We start from the raw sequence: 21,798 nt of genomic DNA, 5'->3' as shown, positions 1-21,798 counted from the left end.
GTTTTAACATCTGAATCATTGGAGGCAAATCAAAACATTCTTCCGCCCGCGAACTGAAAACTTAAAGCGCACCTGAACACTCTCCAGTGTGATTCATTTGATGAAGTGCCCATTTCATATATAAATCCTGATTTCCTTCTGAATGATGCAGAAGCCTCCCTGACCGAAAATGACCAGTGTTCGTTGGCAATACAGGAACATCTTTCAGTAGCTTCAACACGACACAGACACGTTTCGAGCCAACTAAATACAAATGACATGACTCATGTAACTGAAATTATGTGTATCAATAATTTGGAAGGAATCTTTTTGCTTACATTCAAAAAATTCAAGAGGACTGCAGTGTCGCTCATCATCAAATGCAATACTTGTAATTTAAATGAAAATTTGGAACATCGAAAGGAAAAAATGCATTATTTTGTCACGGTTGATCGAGTAACAATATTCAATCGCGACATAAAAGGTTATTTGAGACATGAGTCTAAATTTCACTGGGAGGTTTGAGCGCGCACAAACAAAAATATAACCCCTCATCCACCTACATATTTTGCAGATGTGCGTGTTCACGGGTGATTCCTGTCTTTATCTGGTTGCTGGAAGAATGAAAAACTTGTTAACTTTTTATGACATTTGGAGGTGAAGGTGGACATTGCTCGGATTTTATTAACTAAGCGGGATATTGATTATCATAACACCATCGGCTATATTAATTCTAGAAATAAAAGTCATTTGTGATGTATCACCCTGTTGTGTAAACAAGCGAACAACTCACTGTTATTATTAAGGGTTTTCTTTGACTATTTGGGGCCACGAGTACTATTACTTACAATATATTATTCAACCTGATCTGCTCCAGGGCCGTGAGTTCAGCTCTATTGTTGTGGAGAAATCGAAAATACAAAGAATTGACTCTTAACCTCGAGGTAATTCATCCTTATTTCTGATTTGACAGTTCCCTAGGTGGACCAAAAGAGCCTTATCAGGGCAAGAGTTCAAGATTAGAGGCATGGAATTACCACAGAGACAACCGATAGCAAAATATATGTGTTCTCGTGCATCTTATAGCACCGTGCATATGCAAATTACCTGCAATATCATAATATTCATTTTAGAAATGGAAAACATAACTTTCACATGTACAATATTCAGCACGGCCCGCTGTAATAATAACTGAATTTGGCCAACACAACCGCAGTAAGTGATCTTTCTGTTGACACACTTTTTTCGATAGGATTTGTAATTTTTTTTTGTGTTAAGAATGTGATTGTTGAAGAGGGACGCTTGCCCTGCAACGGTTTTAGTGCGGATTGTACGACAGATCCGTAGAATTTAACTGGCATTTAATCATTATTATCTCACTACGCTTCAATGCAAGGAACCCGCGTATTCTTCATTCTTTTGAAGCTATTTTCGATTATTTTAACTATATCCCTTAAACGCGTTCGAAAGTAAAGATTTCGCTTGTAAAAAGGAATATTACCAATTCATGGAACTATTTAAATATACATTTTCCATATCAACCTCGTTCGCAAATAACCGAGGTCAGTACATACTTTATATTTCTGCAGAAGTATGTTGTCCTGGCAAAACTTTTTATTTGTATTTGTGTCCGGTGGTGGTGACGAAGAGGAAAGCACATTGGCTTTAATGAACTTGTGAGAAGGATCAGCGAGTGCCCTGCTCGAAGCTCTGTTGTGGCCGGAGTTCTTCGCCTCGTCTTCTCTTTATATACCCGTGTTATTTTTAACCCAGCACGCAAATCATAATCAGAAAGTCGCATTGTTTCTCTTCGGGACCAGAAGGAAATGGGAATGTTGCGAGTTTCCTGAAGGAGTTTGGGCTACGGCGTGTGACAGAGACAGCAGCTGAACCAGGGAAGTTGGCCCACTTCCAGCTTTGAACTTTCACTGGTCTAAAAAACGCAGAGAAAGAGCAGCAGAGAGAATACAATCTGCAGGCTTCTGTTCAATATAGAGCCCCGATCACAAAGTAACATTTTATCATACAATGTTTGCAGTTCGTTATGTCATAGAATTGTAACTAGAGATCCGGAATTAAAATATAAAATACATGATTTTGCCACAGAATAAAAGGGATTCTCTTGGATTTGGAGGTAACTGGACACATTTAAGGGGGCACTGCCAGAAGTATGTCCCTTCTGACTTTTCTTTGATAGCTAGAATGATAGGGAACATTTACCAGTTTTCTGACATTCTCTCTGGCACTCTTGCTCTTGCACCTGAGTTTCGGTACATAAAGCAGTTCCAACCTAGCCGTCATTGACTATTCTACCTGTATGGTTGGGTTATCACACCACTCTTGGCATGATCACAGGTATCACAGACTGTAGTGGCTCAAGGAGACGATTTCTTTCGTAGGGCAATTGGGAATGGGCATTAAATCCGGATACCCTCATTCCAAGTACTAATACGATTTCTTCTCTCATCAGAAGATTTCACTTGACCTTGTGAAACTCATTAAGATTTTCTACGTGACCCCTGGTAAATGTTGTCCACTAGCGAAATTTCAGTCAATGGATCTGTGACCTACATATAGATAAACTAAATGATACTGTTTTCAAAGTGGTGTGTTGATTTCCCAGTCTGTTTGATTTCTGAGAGCAATTTTATTCCTCTAATGTGCATGTACATTCTATATAAAACATAACTTAATAAATGTTAATTGTAAAACCTTCAAAACAATATCTGTTTGCTATACTGAAATGACTTAATGATCTAATTTAATAAATGCCAATGAGACCTGTAGAACCAGGTTTAAGGATAATCCAGTCACCAAGTACCAAAAGTATGCATAAGACTTTTAATAGTTCATTGGCTGAGGAAGGCACAAAGCTGGACAAGGTTGACAGTGTTTGTTCTGATGCCCAGGATATGTGGTTGGAATTTCAACTGGGAGTGATGCCAGCTGCCTAGTTCAGCCATGCATAGATGCTAGGGATATAGAACCAATGGAAATGGAGTTTTTCCAGGGTCTGATGACAATGATAATGATTTAGATAAAGTTTCTTCTCACTGAATATTGGAATCTGGGCAAGTAGTGTGACTAACCGATCAGGCGTTGAATGATGGGCGAAGGTTCTGTTGGGCTAGCAATGAGTGCCGTAAAATACATATGGAAACTGATGTAATGACACTGTCAGTGATATCAAGCACATGATAAGTAGGAAGGGGAAAGAATAAATTCTTGGGAGACATTGAGAGGGATTCTTGACTTTTGAATGTACTGTACATGTAGGTGATGTCAGTTCCATTTATTTGGGTGACAAGCATCACAGGATGATGATGTGAACAACCCTCTCACAGACTGTACAAAGCTCAAGAAGGGGCTGTGAGAAAATAAACAATATAAAACCAATATTGGTCCTTTGAGGCAATAATGGTTCTCAAGTTGTTTGTTTTAGCTATAATCCAGGTATTTACCAAATTCAATTCTTGTGATAGTTATCATTTTCTATCCAATGTTCAGTCATTTTATTTAATTGCAATGAAAGCATGAAAATAGCACATAGTTTTCTTCTTTCTTGTTTTTCCCAAGTAACTGAAGTATAATGAACAGGAATTTATATGGCAATGGGAATAGTAATTAGAGAGATGTTTGTTTGCAAGGCAGACGTACACAAAGCAGAAGGCAGGCTATCACCTCCATCAGTCTCCAGCCTTCCAAACACATTAAAGCAGCTCTATAGTTTAACTAGCCTGATAACGACAAACAGTTGGTAAATCATACTAAAATATCTAAGGATTTTGTATGATGTGGTAAGACTTTAAAACATTTTTTGTAAACATAAAGAAAATGACTACCAACATTATTTACAGAAAATATTACAGTACATCTGAACAATAACATCAAATCATGAAAACATTCGATCTGAATCTTTGATTTGTAGCTGAAAAAGCATAAAATAAATAATTATGTAAATATTAAATGACAGATCCATCTTGATTATGTGAAATCGGTGGGTAGCGTTTTGACTTGATTCTTGTTCTTTTTAGATCAACTTTTGGTACATTCTGTATTATTTCTGTTTATTTTGTTATGGATGTTCCAATAAATCCATTTTCTTTCAAAGCTGGAAGTTCGAAGTAAATTTATTATCGGTGTGTATATGTCACCATATACTAGGCTGGGATTCCTTTTTTCTTGCAGGAATTCACAGTACATACAAAGAAATACAACAGAATCAATGGAAAACTACACACAAACAAAGACAGTCAAACAATCAATGTGCAAAACAAGGCAAACTGTGCAATAGATTAAAAAATAATAAATAAATAATATTTAGAATCTTAAAATTTATGCCTCTCTTCTCCTCTGTCCTAATTTCCACATGTGTACACACACACACACACACACACACAAACACACACACACACACACACACACACACACACAAAACACACACGCACACACACAAGATTTTCTTTGATCAAGACAGGTTCACATGCACAAGTGTCTTTAAAACACAAAAACTCCTTGCTGCTATTGGCTTTGTACTACATTGTTTTCCTGATTTTCTATGTGTCTCTGTACTGAGTGCTTAACTTTCAGAAAACAACAGAAGGTATCATTGGCTGGATTCATCGTTAGAACACCAACAATATGACAAAGTAGCTCCAGATAAAGGTAATTTTTAAGAGAAACTAGCTTTCATGTCTTTAAGTGAAAACGAATAGCAATTGGAGCATGCGCTGGCAGGTTTCTCATAGTGAAGCTGACTTAGGAAGTGATTAATGAATAGCACAATGTTGGGGAGCAGCCACCCAATATTTTCAAAGATCATGGAGGAGGGGTGTTGGGGGAAAGGCACAACTTTCCTCTCCCTCACAAAATGACCAACAGTCCCACTCATAAAGACTTTCTAATTTTTAAGATGAGTATTTTTTTTGTCACATGTACATTGAAACATAGAGTGAAATGCATTATTCACATCAAATCAAATCAGAGAGAGTTGTGCAGGGCCCGGCTTCCAGTGTCAAATTTGCATGGCCACAACTCACTAACCCTAACCCAGATATCCTTTGGAATGTTGGAGGAAACCGTACCGTACCGCTCGGACGAAACACCAGTGGTCATGGGGAGAACATACAAACACCTTACTGGCAGTGGCAGGAATCTCATCCCGATCTTATAGCTTACAGCTCGTGTTGTAAAGCATTGTGTTACTGCTATTAGATTAGATTAAATTAGATTAGATTATAAAGACACTCAGTCCTCGTTTATTGTCATTTAGAAATGCATGCATTAAAAATGATTCAGTGTTCCTCCAGAATGATATCACAAGAAACACAAGACAGACTAAGACTAAAACTGACAAAGCCACATAATTATAACATATAGTTACAACAGTGCAAAGCAATACCGTAATTTGATAAAGAGCAAACCATGGGTAGGGTAAAATAAAGTCTCAAAGTCCCGATAGCCTCATCATCTCACGCAGATGGCAGAAGGGAGAAACACTCCCTGCCATGAACCTCCAAGCGCCACAAACTTGCTGATGCAGCACCGTTGGAAGCACCCGACCGCGCGGACTCTGAGTCCGTCCGAAAACTTCGAGTCTCCGACCAGCCCTCCGACACCGAGCACCGAGCACCATTCTCTGCCGAGTGCTTCGACCCCGCTCCGGCCGCCGAGCAACAAGCAAAGCCGAGGACTCCGGGCCTTCTCCTCCGGAGATTCTGGACCACACAGTAGCAGCAGCAGCGAAACAGGCATTTCAGAAGTTTCACCAGATGTTCCTCCGTGCTCTCACGTCTGTCTCCATCAAATCAGGATTGTGCACAACACCCTACTTGACAGATAACAGACATCACTACCGGAGTGGCCGCTGCGAGCTGCGTCACATGGCCATCTTCTCCTCTACTCAGAAATATTGTGATACAATATTCTCTTCAAAAAGTAGTGGAATTTAAGTTTCTGGACCTTCAAACGCTTCAAAGAACAGTTCAAAATGAAGGTTAATGTCAGGAAGGAACCTCCAGTAAGTTTGGCACAATCACAAAAGACATTCAGTGGTTTCACTAAGGAGGTCAAAATCACTAAATTCAATTTCAAACCATTTCATATCACCTGGGACCATTACCTTCAGACCCTCCAAAAAATCTCTATCCATCAACACTCATCCCAGTCATTCTTCTGCTTCACCTTGCCTGGATAGATCTTGTGTTGCTGCAAACCTTGCAATGATGCCTAACAGCTACCGACTATTCTAATAGGACATCGTCAAGGAGCGATGCCTCAAAATGACGACATCCATCATTGAGGACCCCCACCACCCAGGGCATGCTCTGTTCTCATTGCTACCATCAGGGAGGAGGTACAAGAGCCCGAAGGCACACACTCAAGGACTCAGGAAAAGTTTCTTCCCTACAACATACGGTTTCTGAATGGACATTGAACGCATGAACACTACCTATTTAATTTAACTATTTAATATATATTTACTGTAATTCACAGATTTCCTCTTTTATTAGGTATTGCATTGTATTGCTGCACAAATATAACAAACATCACGACATATGCAGATGATATTAAACCTGATTCTGATTCTGAAGAGCCACTTTACCAGAACCACTTTTATAATTCTCATTGGAACTCTTTCCTCTTTCTGTTGTAGGACAAGATGGCATAGGTTGACCACATGAGGTGGGTACAGGGATATGTCTTCATCTCCACTGAAAAGATAATTCTGATCATCATAACCAAGGCTTTGGAAAGCACCAAAGACAATGGTGAACTCATGCCCACATCTTCTACTTACATCCCACTAATGACATAGGTAGAAAAAGCGATGTGGTCTTGCAGTGTGAATATAAGGAGTGAGGAAGAAGGTTAAAAAGCAGGACCTGAGGGATTGATCTCTGGATTACTCTTGGTGCCATGCACTGGTGAGGATAGAAAGATAGGGCAGGTGAATGCATGGCTAACGAGGTGGCACAGGAAGAACGAATTCAGCTTCTTGGACCACTGGGATTTCCTCTGGGGCAGAAGTGACCTGTAGAAGAGGGTCTGTTGCATCTCAGCTGAATGGGGACCAATATCCTGGCAGAGATTTGCTACAGCTATGGAGGAGAGTTTAGTCTAGTCTTGCAAGGGAATAGGACCAAACAAATAGTGTAGCAGATAAGAATGTTATGGCCAATACAGAAGTTGAAAGCAAGCAAGTCCAATAGATAGGACAGGCAAGAGCAGAACAGCGAGAGAGGAAGCTCTGATAGGCTAAATTGTGTTTGTTTTAATGCAAGAAGGCTGACGGTAAGGCAAGTGTACTCAGAGCATGAGATTGTAATATTATAGACATTACAAAAACATGTTTGAAGGATAGACAATATTCCAAAGTACAGATATGATCGAGGTGTATGTATGAGAGGTGGGGAGTTGCTTTTTTTTAATTAGGGAGAACATCATGGCAATACTTAAATGTGATATTCCCGGGGCAGAGTCCAGTAAGGCTACATGGGTAATACTTAGGAATAAGAAGGGAGTGATCACTTTGATGGAATTGTGCTGTAGGTCCCCAATATTCAGTGGGAATTAGAGTAGAAAATGTAATAGGAGACCATAAATTGCCATGCGAATAACATGATTGTAATAGTAGATGATCTTAACTTTCCTAATATTGATTAGGATTGTCACAGTGCTAAATGATTAGATGGGTCAGATTTTGTTTAGTTTGTCAGAATGTTTTCTCAAGAAATATGTAAATAACATTACTAAACATGGGACAACACTTGACCTCCTCTTGGGAAAGGAAGCTGGGCAAGTGATTGAAGTGTCGGTGGGAAATCAGTGTCATTCTGGGAACACTGACCATAATTACATAGTTATGGAAAGAGATAGACCCGGTCCACAAGTTAAAGTCCCAACTGGGTTGAGGCTAACTTTGATGGCATTAGAACAAAACATGAGAAGGCTGACTGAGAGAGTCCGTTAGCAGGTAAAGAAATTTCTGGCAAGTGACCTTTAAAACTGAGATAGAATGAGTTCAGGGTTAACATTGACTCAGTTGGCATGGACTTGTTGGGTTGAAGAGCGTGAATCTCTGCTGTATTACTCCTATTAGGGTAAAGTCCAAGGCTGACAGGATTAGGAAAATCTGATTCTTAGGCATACAGAGGCTCTGGTCAGACATATGCCAGATACAGGCAGCTGGGATCAAGTGATTCTCTTGAGGATATAAAGGATTATATCCTGCACACTTAAGAAAGAAGTCAAAAAGGCAAAAAGGGGACATGACTTATCCTTGGCAGATAAGGTAAAGCAGAATCCTGAGAGTCTATAAAGTTATTAAGAACAAAAAAGTAACCAAGGAAAGAATAAATCCCTTTAAGAATCAGTGAGGTTGTCCATATGTGGAGCCATGGGAGACTGATCTTAAGTTAGTATTTCTCATCAACACTTAGCATGGAGAAGCTCATGGAGGTTAAGGAATCTAGAGAAGAGAACAGCTTTGCCCCAAAACATATCAATATTATAAGAGATATTGATGCCCTTAACACATGTAAAGGTAGATAAAATCGAAGCACCTGACTAAGTGTATTCTAGAAATTTGTGGGGAAACAAGGAAAGAAATTACTGGGACTCTGGCAGAGACTTTTTTAAATCTTCCTTGGCCACATGGGATGCAAAATTGATTTGGTGGAAGGTATCAGAGAGTGATAGTGGAGTATTGTTTTTCAGATTGGAGTCGTTTGTTGCAGGGATTGATGTAGGTTCCTCTGTTGTTTGTCATATACCGTATATTATTGATATAGATGAAAACGTAGGTGGCTTGATTAGTAAGTTTGAGGATGACACCAAAATTGGTGCCATGGTGGACAGTGATGAAGGTTGTCTAAGGTCACAACAGGGTCTCGATCAACTGGGAAAGTGGGCAAATGAATAGCAAAAGGAACTTAACTCAAACAAGTGTGAAGTGATACGGGAAGTTTTGGGAAGTTTAACTAGGGCAGGAATTACACAGTAAATAGTTGGGCTCTGGAGTGTGGTATAGAACAGTAAGGCCTTGTGATGCAAGTGCATATATCCCTGAATGTGGTTACACACCATAGACAAAGTGATGAAGAAGGATTTAAAGTGGATCTGAAGGGCAAGTTTTTCCATAGAGGATGATGGGTACAAAGAAAGAGGTAGAGGTGGGTACAGTTACAATGCTTAAATGAAATTTAGTCAGATTCATGGATGGGAAAGGTTTAGAGCAGTTCCCAACTGGGGTCCAATCCCTTGGATAATGATAGGTGTCCATGGCCTAACAAAGGTTTGGATCCCCGGTTAGATGAATGTAGATCAAATGTAGGCAAATGGGACTAGCTCATGAAGGCACTTTGGTGTGCATGGATGTAATGGTTCGTTTCTGTGCTGTGTAACTCCATGACTGTATGACTTTCATTTAAACAACAGTCCCTTTTGATCTATGACTGGCAAGTGGAGGTAAGCATCTCCTCTTATTTTTCCCAGTCCTTCAGTAAAAACGTATCTTAAGGATTATTTCATATCTTATTCCCAATAACTGAAACCAGGCCATGTGGTGGTAAAAGAGTAAGAAAGCAGTGTCATTTCATTTCATGCTCACAGGCACCAGCTCATATATTGACTGTACATCACTTGGAGCAAGCACACTTACACGGGTTTTTGAAATCTGTGTAAAAAGCTTGCACACCCTTTCACTGGATGAGGTAAGCTTTATTTGTCACATGTCCATTGAAATATCAAAACATGCGGTGAAGTGCATCATTTTCTGTCAAATCAAATGAGTGAGGATTGTGCCGAGGAGCAGCCTGCAAGTGTCGCCACGCTTCAGGTGACAACTTAGCGTGTCCACAACTTATTAATCCTAACCGTACATCTTTAGAATAGGGCAGGAGACTGGAGCACCTGAAAAAAAACCCATGTGGTCACAGGTTCAAAGTACAATCTTCTTACAGGAATTGAACCCCGATCGCTGATTGATAGCGGCGTAAAGAGATGCGCTAACCGCTACGTTGCTGTGCCGTCCTTGCGGATCATCCCTGCTCTGTCAGGACTTCCGCAATTGGTGTGCAAGGACTACCCCATGTGCAGAGATCCATGCACAGGCAACTTCCACCTGGCAAAACTGAAGTGGAGGCAAATCATCCTCAATCCTGAGGGAGGGCCTGACAAGCAGGAATTGCACACAGTGATGTGAGTGCCTTGCTCTCAGGCCAAAGGTGTCAGGCCTGCTCCTGCTGACAACTCCCAGCCTGCACATACAGGAACCTCCCAGTCTCCACATGTAGGAACCTCTTAGTCTCCACCCAGTTAAAGGGATTCACCCACCGCTCATTCCAGACTCAACGCCTGCAGCCTATTTAACACCAGTCCTCATCCACAGTCCTTCTTCGCTTCTTAACCAGTCACTTCCAGCTTTCACTCTCCCTGCATAAAGTTTACCTTGTTGCCTGTTGTATTTAGTTTCTGTTCCCTCTTGGCTTGTGACTCCTTGTGGCTGGTTATTTTGCTGTCTATTGTTAATGTAATTGTTCTCCACTGCTCTGCTTTTGGGTCAAGCATCCTCTACGTCTCCTGATCGGATGAATGAACCAACAGTAGACCTAATAGAATATGCTCAGCTCAAGGAAGTTGTCCGCCAACATGAGGACATGTAGTAGGAAACCATTGACCATCTGTCCACACTTTCAGCCAACTCTGCACCTCACTGCAGAAACTCCGCACCAGTCAACCTCCTCCCTTTGAGGCCAGGATTCCCATGTCTGAGTGCTTCAATGGATCTCAGTCCCAATGCCACAACTTTCTGTCCCAGTGCATCTGACATTTCAAGCTCCAGCCTTCTCTGGATTCTATAGACTGGGCCAAGACCACCTTCCTCATCTCTCTCTTGACTGGGTGAATTTTGACTTGGACCACTGCTAATCGGGACAATAAAACCATCATTTGTAACAAACATGAGGATTACACCGCTGAGATATGCCAGGTTTCTGACCACCGGGAAGCAGAAAGGAGGCAGTGGATATGATATGTGGAGGTATAATTTGTCCATCAGTGCTGATCACCCCATCCTTGACCAAGCTGTTCCACCATGAACACAATCTGTTATGAGCCAACACGATGCCTTCAGATCAGGTCATGCATAGCACACCCCACTGCACCGCTGTGGCGTGTTTCTGGGGTACAGGGGCTAATGACCCTTGTGCCTGTTTTGTATCGCTGAGCAGCAGTGAACCATTTGACTGGCGTATCAGAGTTCTCTTTGGGAACTAGTTGACTTGATCAGCATTTCTGAACTGGCTATTGTTCACGATTGCGCTTAATAAAAAAAACTTATGCCGTAGTTTATGCTCTGTGCTGGATTACACCATGGACAGTGGAGTGTGGCTGAAATGCAGAAGTGCTGCTGGCCCATTACCATCATGGGCTCCCGGAGCACTTGAAAGAAGAGCTGTTTACCCAGGAGTTGCCCATCGACCGCAAAAGCCTCATTGCTCTGATTTTCCATGTTAACAAGTGTCTAATAGAACAACCCTCCAGATCATCACCAAAACCTCCGGAATCCAGCGGGGTAGGGAGAGCTTTCTTAGCCCTACAGGAACACGAGCATCAATGGAAAAACAACTTGTGTGACTACTGCAGAGAAGCTGATCACCAACGCATTAAGTGGCCACAGTGTCTGGGAAACCGGCACCTCCAGGTAGAGACGAGGACCCTCCTTTCTGGAGGGGTCTCCCTGGCCCCTCATTCCAGTATCATATCCCATCTAACTCTCTTCATCCTCCTCTGCAGTCCAAGAGGCTCTATGCACATTAAAAGCCCTGATGCATTCCAGTGCAGCAGACAGGATTTTGGATCGGACTCTGCATGTACAGTCTGGACTCCCTCTCGAACTTACCTCTCACACCTTTAACGTCATGGTGATCGACAGATGTCACTTGGGGTCTGGGACAGTCAGAGCACACACACGGCCTATGCACAGGTGTCAGAGAGTACTGCGAGTCCATTCAATTCCCCCGATTGACTCACCCAACATCCCTTTCATCGGGGATTATTCTTGGCTCTGCACTCATCAAATGACCCACCTGCCAGATCACCCGCTTGAAACCACAGTTGACTTCATCTCGTAATCCAGGGAGACGGAGGAAACCCACAAATTCACCAAACTCCCACAGGAATATTAATACTTTAGTCATCGCCATCAGTAGAAGGGAAGACAGCACCCTGCAGTCTCATAGACCACTCAAATATACAATTGACCTCCTCCAGGGCACCACCCCTTTCCAAGGCCATCATCTATTCTTCCTTTTCCCTCCTGAGACCCAAGAATGACTACATTGCCAAAGCACTACAGCAAGGCTAATTCAACAGCTGGTGCAGGATCCTTCTTCACCAAAAAGAAAGATGGGGGTTTTTGTTCCTGCATTGACTATCATGGACTCAACTAAATTGCAATTAAGAACCGCTATCACCTCCCCTTTTTAGATAGTACATTTGAAACATTCAGCAGGGCTCAGGTCATCACCAAACTGGATCTATGGAGTTTGTACAACCTGTCGTGTATCCATCAGGAAGACGACGTTCATGACACCCACTGGCCACTGAAAATACTTGGTGATGCCTTTCTGACTTTCCAACAGTCCACCCATTTTCCAAGCCTTCATTAACGATATCCTTGAAGACACACAACAAAAGTATGTGTTTGTCTACCTCAACAACATCCTCATCCTCTCCGAGAACCCCCAAGACCACGTGTGTCACATCTGTTCAAACCTTCAGCGTCTCCTCAAAAACCATCTGTACTGTAAGTTAGAAAAATGTCAGTTGCACACCCCAGTTATTTCCTTCCTGGGTTACATCCTTTCACCCCAAGGCACAACCATGTATCAGAGAAAGTGTGTGCTGTTGTTAAATGGCTCCAGCTGAGCTCCCTCAGATAGCAGCAATGCTTCCTGGGTATCTCCAACTTCTACTGCCATTTCTTCAGAAACTACTGCCAATTTGCTGTTCCTCTCACCTTCCCCACGAAGTCACATATCTCGCATATAACCTGGCTTGCTGCAGTGGACCATGCTTTCAAGGAGCTCAGTTGATGCTTCACCATCGCTTCCATTCTCCACTATCCAAATCCCTCCAGGCCTTTTGTGCTAGAGATGAATGCATCTGATGTGGGCACCAGGGCCATCCTCTCCCAGAGAGGAGTGGACAGGAAGAGACACTCTTGTGCCTTCTTTTCATGCAAGTTCAATCCTACACAATGCCAATATGGAGTAGGAGACAGGGAGCTATTCGCGAGTAAATGGCACTTGGTGGAATGGAGACATTGGCCCTTCCCGATCTGGACTGACCACCAGAATGTCATATCCATATAAAAGATCCACCAAGTCAATCCACATCAGGCTTGTTGGGCCATCTTCTTTGACCAATTCAACTTTGTCTCTCACTGACCCAAGCTCACAAAAGAGGACACCCTGTCATGAAAGATTAGCACAGCTGAAACTCAGCCCATCATTCCATCCTCTCAGGTCTTGGCTATTATGTATTTAATATTTCAGTAATATTTGAGTGATAATGTAAAGATATTGTTGGATTAAGCATTCTTTGTTTGCTCACATAAATTATTATGGGTTATATGTACGAGGCACGTGAATAGCATACGTCATTATGCCACCGTATTATATGTGCGCACGTCACTAAAGTAAAACAAAATGTGTATGAGTTATGCCTGGCTCCCGTGCTTTTCATTCAATTAGTTTTATGTTTTGGAGTTAGAAAACATAATTGGGGTAATGAGTAAGTTTTAAGATGAACCCAAGATGACCAGCTACCTGTTGAAGTGCAGCACCATCTTTTTCTGTGGAAGAGGATAGAGAGATGATTAAGGGGAACAAAGGGAGAAAGAAGGTTGTGTTAACAATAAAGCGAAAAATGGGTGAAATTCACATATTCATAAAAAGTGACTACTGGGTGATCATAATAATACATTTTTAAAAAAAGCAGAAATGGCTGGCTACATCAGAAAGATCAAAGCATTCAATTGCACAATTGATAGCTGGGTGATTTATACTGAATGAATGGAGCAGTATTTTGAAGCAAATGAAATAGCCAATGAAAAACCAGTGCCAGTTTTGCTGAGTGTATTAGGTGGAGAAGCTTATAGGTTGCTTAGACTGTTCCAACCAAACCAGCCGGAATAAGCTTTACGGATATCATGAACGTAATGCAGGAATCTTTAGGACCAAAACCATTGTTGATTGCAGAATGCTTTAGGTTTCATAAGTGGAATCAAAAGGAAGGGGAGTTCATTTCAGCATAAGTGGCTAAATTAAAGAAGTTTTCTGAGCGCTGGCAGTTCAATGATGGCTTAATGATGCACCGAGAGATCATTTAGCTTGTGGAATCTTACAAGAAAGTGTTCAAAAATGGCTCCTAAAAGAAGCACAACTCACATTTAAAAGAGCAGTTGAATGGAAACAGCAGATAGTGATGCAATTGAGTTGCAGTCAGAAATGAAAGTGAGCCTAAACAAAATTACAAAATCTAAATAAAGACCTCTGCAGCCCACACAAATTGTATTACCATTGTGACAGTGGTTCACATGCATCAGACCAAAAAAGGTTTAAAAGCGAAACTTTTAGAAAATGCAACAAAGTACGACACATACGAAGAGCATTTTGGGCCGACAAAAATGAATGGACTACACAAGGAAGTGAAAAAGATGAAAAATCTAGGTTGCAGTTTCAAAAAGAGCACTGATCTGCATGCTGTTGATGAAAAATTGGACAATATTGAGAGTGACACAGGACTGTGTAGCCTTAAGATTTACAATGTGAAAAAAAACAATACACAAGCAATATGGTTTATGCAGTACCAGAAGTGAGCAGCAAATTAATTAAAATGGAATTGGACACTGACTTGGCTATTTCAGTCAGTCCACAAAATTAATTTGAATGACATTTCAAAGATACTAAACTAAAGCCCACAGATATCCAACTCAGAATTTATACTGGAAAAGAGGTAACTCCTGTGGGAATGACATTTGTAACAGTGAAATATAACAACCAACTAGTCACATTGGGCTTGTATGAGGTAAAAACTGGAGGGCCAGCATTGTGGGGTTATGATTTGCTGGGGCAACTACAGCTTAATTAGAGATCCAACCACCATTTGCATGCCACATGCCCTGTCATAGAGTCAACAGAAACTGAATTAGGAAAGTTAATGGATGATGCCACAGCAGTGTTTAAGGATTGCATTGGAAGACATATTGAAGGTAAAATAGTGTTAAATGAAAATGCCACATCCAAATTTTACAAAGCCCATCTGGTTCCTTATACCATACCTAATAAATTAGCAATTGAGCAAGATCACATGGAGGTTAAATGAGTTCTTTCCAAGGTTGAGTGGAGCCCATGGGAAATGCTAATGGCCAAGAGGAATGGGTTTGTCAGGATCTGTGGTCATTTTAAAATCACCATCAACCCAATACACAAAGTAGATCAATACGCTCAGGTCAGGATAGAGGATATCTTTGCAAACCTTTTCAGAGGAAAATACTTCAGGAAAGTAGACTTAGCTGAGGCCTACCTACAGATGGAGATGGAAGAAAAGCCCAAAACGTTTCTCACCGTCAGCACTCACAAAGAACTTTATCACTACAATAGGCTTATTTTTGCAGTAACATCCACACCTGCACTTTGGCAGAAAGCTATGAACCAGATGTTGCAAGGCTGTCCAGGCACTCAAAGTTACCTGGAGTGTTACCTCAGAGTACAATGCAACAAGTGTGAATTCTTTTTTTCAGGAACATTGGGACCTCTTCTGGGGCAGGTGTGACCTGTACACTTAACCCAAGGGGGACCAATATTCTGACGGGGAGGTTTACTAATGCTATTGGAGAGGGTTTAAATTAGATTTGCAGTGGGGTGTGAACTGAAGTGAAGAGGCAGAGGATGGGACAGTTGACACACAAGTTGAGACAGCTTGTGGGGAGTTTGTCAGGAAGGATAGGCAGATGTTAGAGCAAAGATGCACTCAGCCTGATGGTTTGAGGTGTGTCTACTTTAATGTAAGGAGTATCATAAACAAGGCGGATTAACTGAGAGCGTGAATCAGTACATGGAACTATAACATTGTGGCCATTATAGAAACTTAGATGTCTAAGGGGCAGGAATGGCTGCTGAGTGTTCTGGGCTTTAGGTATTTCAAAAAGGACAGGGAGGGAGGCAAAAGAGGTTGGGGAGTGGTACTACTGATCAGGGATAATATCACAGCTGTAGAAAAGGAGGAAGTCATAGAGGGATTATCTACTGTGTCAGTGTGGATGGAAGTCTGAAACAGGAAGGGGGCAATAATTCTACTGGGTGTTTTTTATAGACCCCCCCCCCCAATAGTAACAGAAACATCGAGGAGCAGATAGGGAGGGAGAACCGGTGCAATAATAATAGGGTTGTTGTGATCAGAGATTTTAAGTTTCCTGACTGGGTTCAGGAAAGGGTTTAGATGGGGTGGAGTTTGTTAGGTGTGTTCAGGAAGGTTTCCTGACGCAATATGTAGATAAGCCAACTAGAGGAGAGGCTGTATTTGATTTGGTATTGGGAAATTAACCTGACTAGGTGTCAGATCTCTTGGTGGGAGAGCATTCTGGAGGTAATGACCACAACTCTATCTCCATTACTATAGTGCTGGAGAGGGATAGGAGCTGACAATTTGGGAAAACATTTAATTGGGTTAGAGGGAAGTATGATGCTATCAGGCAGGAACATGGGACCAAAAGTTGGGAGTAGATGTTCTCAAGGAAATGCATGGCAGAAATGTGGCAAATGCTCAGGGAACATTTCTATAGTGTTCCGCATACGTATGTTCCATTGAGGCAGGGAAAAGATGGTAGGATAAAAGAAACATGGTGTACAAAGGATGTGGAAAACTAGTTATGAAGAAAATAAAAGCTTATGAAATGTTCAAGAAACTAGGTATTATTAGAGTTCTAGAAAATCACAAGGTTGCAAAGAAGGAACTTAAGAATGAAATTTGGAGAGCTAGAAGGGGCCATGAGAAGGTGAGTAGGATTAAGGAAAACCCCAAGGCATTCTACAAGAATGTGAAGAGCAAGACAATGAGCTGTGTGAAAATAGAACCAATCAGGTGCGATAGCGGAAATATGTGCATGGAGTTGGAGGAGGTAGCGGAGGTACTTAATGAATACCTTTCTTCAGTATTCACTAGGGAAAACAATCTTGGTAATTGTGGGGATGACTTTCAGTGGGCTGAAATGCTTGAACATATAGACATTAAGAAAGAGGATGTGCTGGAGCTTTTGAAAGGTAATAAGTTAGATAAGTCACCAGTACTGGATGAGATATAACCCAGGCTACTGTGGGAAGTGAGGGAGGAGATTGCTGAGCCTCTTGTGATGATCTTTGCATCATCAATAGGGATAGGAGAAGTACGGGAGGATTGGAGGGTTGCAAATGTTGTTCCCTTGTTCAAGAAAGGGAGTAGAGATAACCCAGAATTGACTTGCCCACAGAAGGCAAAGGGTGGTTGTAGATGGTTTGATTTCTGCATGGAGGTGTTCCACAGGGATCTGTTCTGGGACCCCACCTTTGTGATTTTTATAAATGACACGGATGAGGAAGTAGAAGGGTGGGTTAGTAAGTTTGCTGATGATACAAAGGTTGGGGGTGTTGTGGATAGTCTAGAGGGTTGTCAGAGGTTACAGTGGGACTTTGATAGGATGCAGAACTGGGCTGAAAAGTGGAAGATGGAGTTCAACAGAGATAAGTGTGAAGTGGCTCATTTCAGTAGGTCAAATTTGAAGACAGAATATAATATTAATGTTAAGACTCTTAGCAGTGTGATCAGAGAGATCTTGGAGTCCATGTCCATAGGACACTCAGAGCTGCTGCGCAGGTTGACAGTGTTTTTTAAGAAGGGGTATGATGTGTTGGGATTCATCAACCATGGGATTGAGCTCAAGAGCTCTGAGGTAGTGTTACAGCTATATAGGACCTTGGTCAGACCCCACTTGGAGTACTGTGCTCAGTTCTGGTCACCTCACTACAGGAAACATGTGGATACTATAGAAAGAGTGCAGAGGAGATTTACAAGGATATTGCCTGAATTGGAGGGTGTACCTTATGAGAGGCATTGATCATGTGGATAGTCAGAGGCTTTTTCCCAGCGCTGAAATGGCTAATGAGGGGGCATCATTTTAAGGTGCTTAGAGGTAGGTACAGGGGGGATGTCAGGGGTAAGGTTTTCTTACAGAAGGTGGTGGACGTGTGGAATGCACTGCCGGTGACAGTGGTTGAGGTGGATACAAAAGGATCTTTTAAGAGTACATGGAGCTTAGAAAAATAGAGGGTTAGGCAGTAGGGTAATTCTAGGCAGTTTCTAGAGTAGGTTACATGGTCAGCACAACATAGTGGGCTGAAAGACCTGTAATGTGCTGTAGATTTCTATGTTCTATGTTCTATGTCCTGTGTTCTTTGAACCAAGGATCAGTTACTGTGGTCACAGTAGGTACAGCATGGTAGGTCAAAGGCTGCTGACTTGCAGTGGGGAACAGTAGAGCCTTGGAGCACAAACTTCAGCATGGAAGTTCAAACAGCTGTCTTGAAGCTCATCCAGGAGACAACATGGCTGTGGGATACAGAATGCAAAATAACCCCTGACAGTTTGCTAGGACTGCTAAACTGCTGTGTTTTGTGAACACCCCATGGAATATGAACCTCAGGCAACAATGTGCATCCTCACACTAAGTCGCTCAAGTACTGTCCTTCCTCTGGCTTGACAGGCAGCTGGAGAGGACTATTACCGCCCAGGCTGAGGTGGTACACTCGTGTTGTTTGAGCACGTACTTGAAGATCTTCTCTACTCTCTTCTAATGAAGGTCAGCAGCCTTCCACCAACACAAAGACAAGCAAAAGTCACACAAGCTAATGCATAACAATAACAAGTTAATATTATGTAGAATTTAGCATAATTTCAATTATAAATTTTGTTCGTATTTTGTGAAGTCAGCTGTTTTGTTGGTTCAGGCTGAATAACGATAGGTGAGGAATTTTTCAGAACTGGGTTGTACTTGATTGTATTATACTCAGGTGAATGAGGTTGCATCCTCTTACCTCACGTTGTCATCCTCTTCTTTCTCCTACTCCTGCTCCTTCTCCTTAGTTCCCCATCATAAGATGGATGGTAAAGACTGACGATGACGAAGCTGGCTGGCGTGCAAAGCAACAGCATAAATCCTGCTACCAGCTCTGTCAAATGAAGCATGGTTCCTCTGAAGCAGTCAAGTGCGGAAAGCATAGTTTCACTATGCCAACGAGAATATGTTCAATTGTGTTATCTAAAAGCTGTTGCCACTCAGTAGTCTTGCCATGCTAGCTCTGACAGAGCTGGCTCACTTCATGCTGCTACTATCCCTACTAATACGAACCAATGTTTGATGGATTGTCATTCTTTTGCAGAAAACTAAGTTTAATCTTGTACAACCACAATTTGTTATCAAATAAAAAATATTAAGCTGTTCTGTTTAACAATATTGTACTTACACTCAGTTGCCACTTTAGTATGTACACCTCTACATCTGCTTGTTAATGCAAATATCTAATCAGCTAATCTTGTGGCAGCAACTCAATGCATAAAAGCACGCAGGCATAGTTAAGAGGTTCAGTTGTTCAGATCAAGCAACAGAATGGGGAAGAAATGTGACCTAAGTGACTTTCACTGTGCAATGATTGTTGATACCAGACAGGGTGGTTTGAGTATCTCAGAAACTGCTGACATCCTGGGATTTTCATGCACAATGGTCTCAAGAGTTTACAGAGAATGGTGCAAACAGAAAAATGTGCCCAGTGAACGGCAGTTCTGTGGGCAAAAACGCCTTGCTAATGAGAGAGAACCGAGGCGAATGGCCAGATTGGTTAAACTTGACAGAAAGGTAACAGTAACTCAAATAACCATGTGCTATAACAGTGGTGTGCTGTCGAGCTTCTCTGAATGCAAAACATGTTGAAATTTTAAATGGATGGGCGACAGCAACAGAAGACAACAACATATACTGAGTGGCCACTTTATTAGGTACAGGAGGAGCCTGATACAGTGGCCACTGAGTGTATAGCATGTAATGGAAAGTTGAGAGATGTTTTGTTTGATGTGCAGAAAATAAAGAGAAATATTTAAATACAGCCATTAATTATACTGCTGGAATATTTGGTATATACTGAAAATTCTAATCATCTCATAATCCTGCAAAAAGTTGCAAATCATTCTTTGAAAACTGAATGTAAGAGATTAAATAGCACTGGAAATGTGTTTACTTACTTAATTTTAGATTAGAAATACTTTTTGAAACCGACGATTCCTAGAAGTTGTTTCTGGATAAGCGCCTTGTGTTACTACTCAGAAAATTCACAGCCTGACAATCATTCCATGCTGAGAGCACATACTAGGAAGACTTGGCTAATAATGAGTTCAAATGTGCTTCTCGAGGTAGAAATGAAAGGGATGTTCATAAACAAACTTCAGTGGTGTACGAAAGCAGCCTCCGCTTTGCCATACAGTGTCAATACTGTGTAAATGAAGATCAATACTGGAGATCAAGAACCCAATCAAGATAAGTTAGTAGACTTCAGCCAAAATGTGATGGTCTACAAATCAAACTATTAACTGTGGACCTGGAATTTTAGGGGACAATGATATTGCTGTCAAATGCTGTTTGCTGCATGCTCCGATCATCTAATGGTGAAGTGGTCTGTTAACTTGTTGAACGATGCTGAACTTCTTAGTGCACACACTATTACTTGTGTGATTAAGAAACTTCATCAGTTTCTCGGAAGGAAAGGATATACTACAAGTTATGAACCTCAACCAATTTCTGACCATCCACCATTGCAGGGTTTTAGCTGACAGTCTTATAAAACGTTGTACTTGTTGTGAACCTTGTAAATAATTTCAAGAAATTGCTACCTTGTGCACTACGTGGCAACAACAAACACCAAATTTATATATAAGTCATAAAAGAAGTAAACAAGATCAGAAATATTAGAGGTTCGACAGATGAGCACTACACACAAAATGCTGGAGAAACTCAGCAGCTCAGGCAGCATCTATGGAGAGAAATAAACAGTCAATATTTTGGGTTGAAACCCTTCATCAGGAATGCAAAGGAAGGGAGCATAAGCTAGAAAAACATCAAATGCCTCAGGTCACATTGGCAAGAACCTTTCCCATGGTTGGTATGCTTCCTCTCTGGCACCAGTTACCTAGTATCAAGGCTGCCAACTTCATCCACAGATTTACTTTATTCAGTTTTGAAGAGGTAATTACAGTTAATACATTCTTGTTTTAAAAGTTAAAGTCCAAGCCAGGAAACTGCCTATTAGTTTGTATTTAGTCAAGCATTATGTCAGATTTATGGATGCTTTACTTGGTGGTAAGTTGCTTGATAGATTTCTTTACAATGCATGAGGCACAAGACAATCAAAATTTGTATGTTGTCCCGTAACCTCCAGCTGCTCCAGTTTTTCCCCCACAGCCCAAAGATGTACAGGTTGGTAGGTTAGCTGATCATTGTAAATTGTCCCATGATGAAGCTGCAGTTAAATCGGGGATGCTAAGTGATGCAGCTCAACTGCACTGTATCTCAACAAACAAACAAATAAATAATTTAAAAAATGCATACATATCAACAGAATATTATTCAGAGGTTTGCACAATCATTTCTCTTAAAATGCAATAAAGATTATAAGACAAGTAGAATATTAGGACTGCAGAAATCACACAAGTAGTTAAAATAACTTAAGGTCT

The 21,798-nt window shown here is 41.3% G+C and overlaps 1 long non-coding RNA gene across 1 annotated transcript; it reads left to right on the top strand.

Moving 5' to 3' along the window:
- The first annotated feature begins 1,012 nt into the window (after positions 1–1,012).
- Positions 1,013–19,499, top strand: LOC134355215 (uncharacterized). The gene is made up of 3 exons (XR_010019988.1): positions 1,013–1,194; positions 6,635–6,663; positions 19,162–19,499. It is a non-coding gene; the product is annotated as an uncharacterized LOC134355215 (long non-coding RNA).
- Positions 19,500–21,798: the final 2,299 nt, after the last annotated feature.

Source organism: Mobula hypostoma, chromosome 12 (genome assembly GCF_963921235.1).
Source record: "Mobula hypostoma chromosome 12, sMobHyp1.1, whole genome shotgun sequence".
Classification (NCBI taxonomy): domain Eukaryota; kingdom Metazoa; phylum Chordata; class Chondrichthyes; order Myliobatiformes; family Myliobatidae; genus Mobula; species Mobula hypostoma.
The sequence above is the reverse complement of the archived record's forward strand: the minus strand, read 5'-3'. Positions and strand labels throughout refer to the sequence as shown.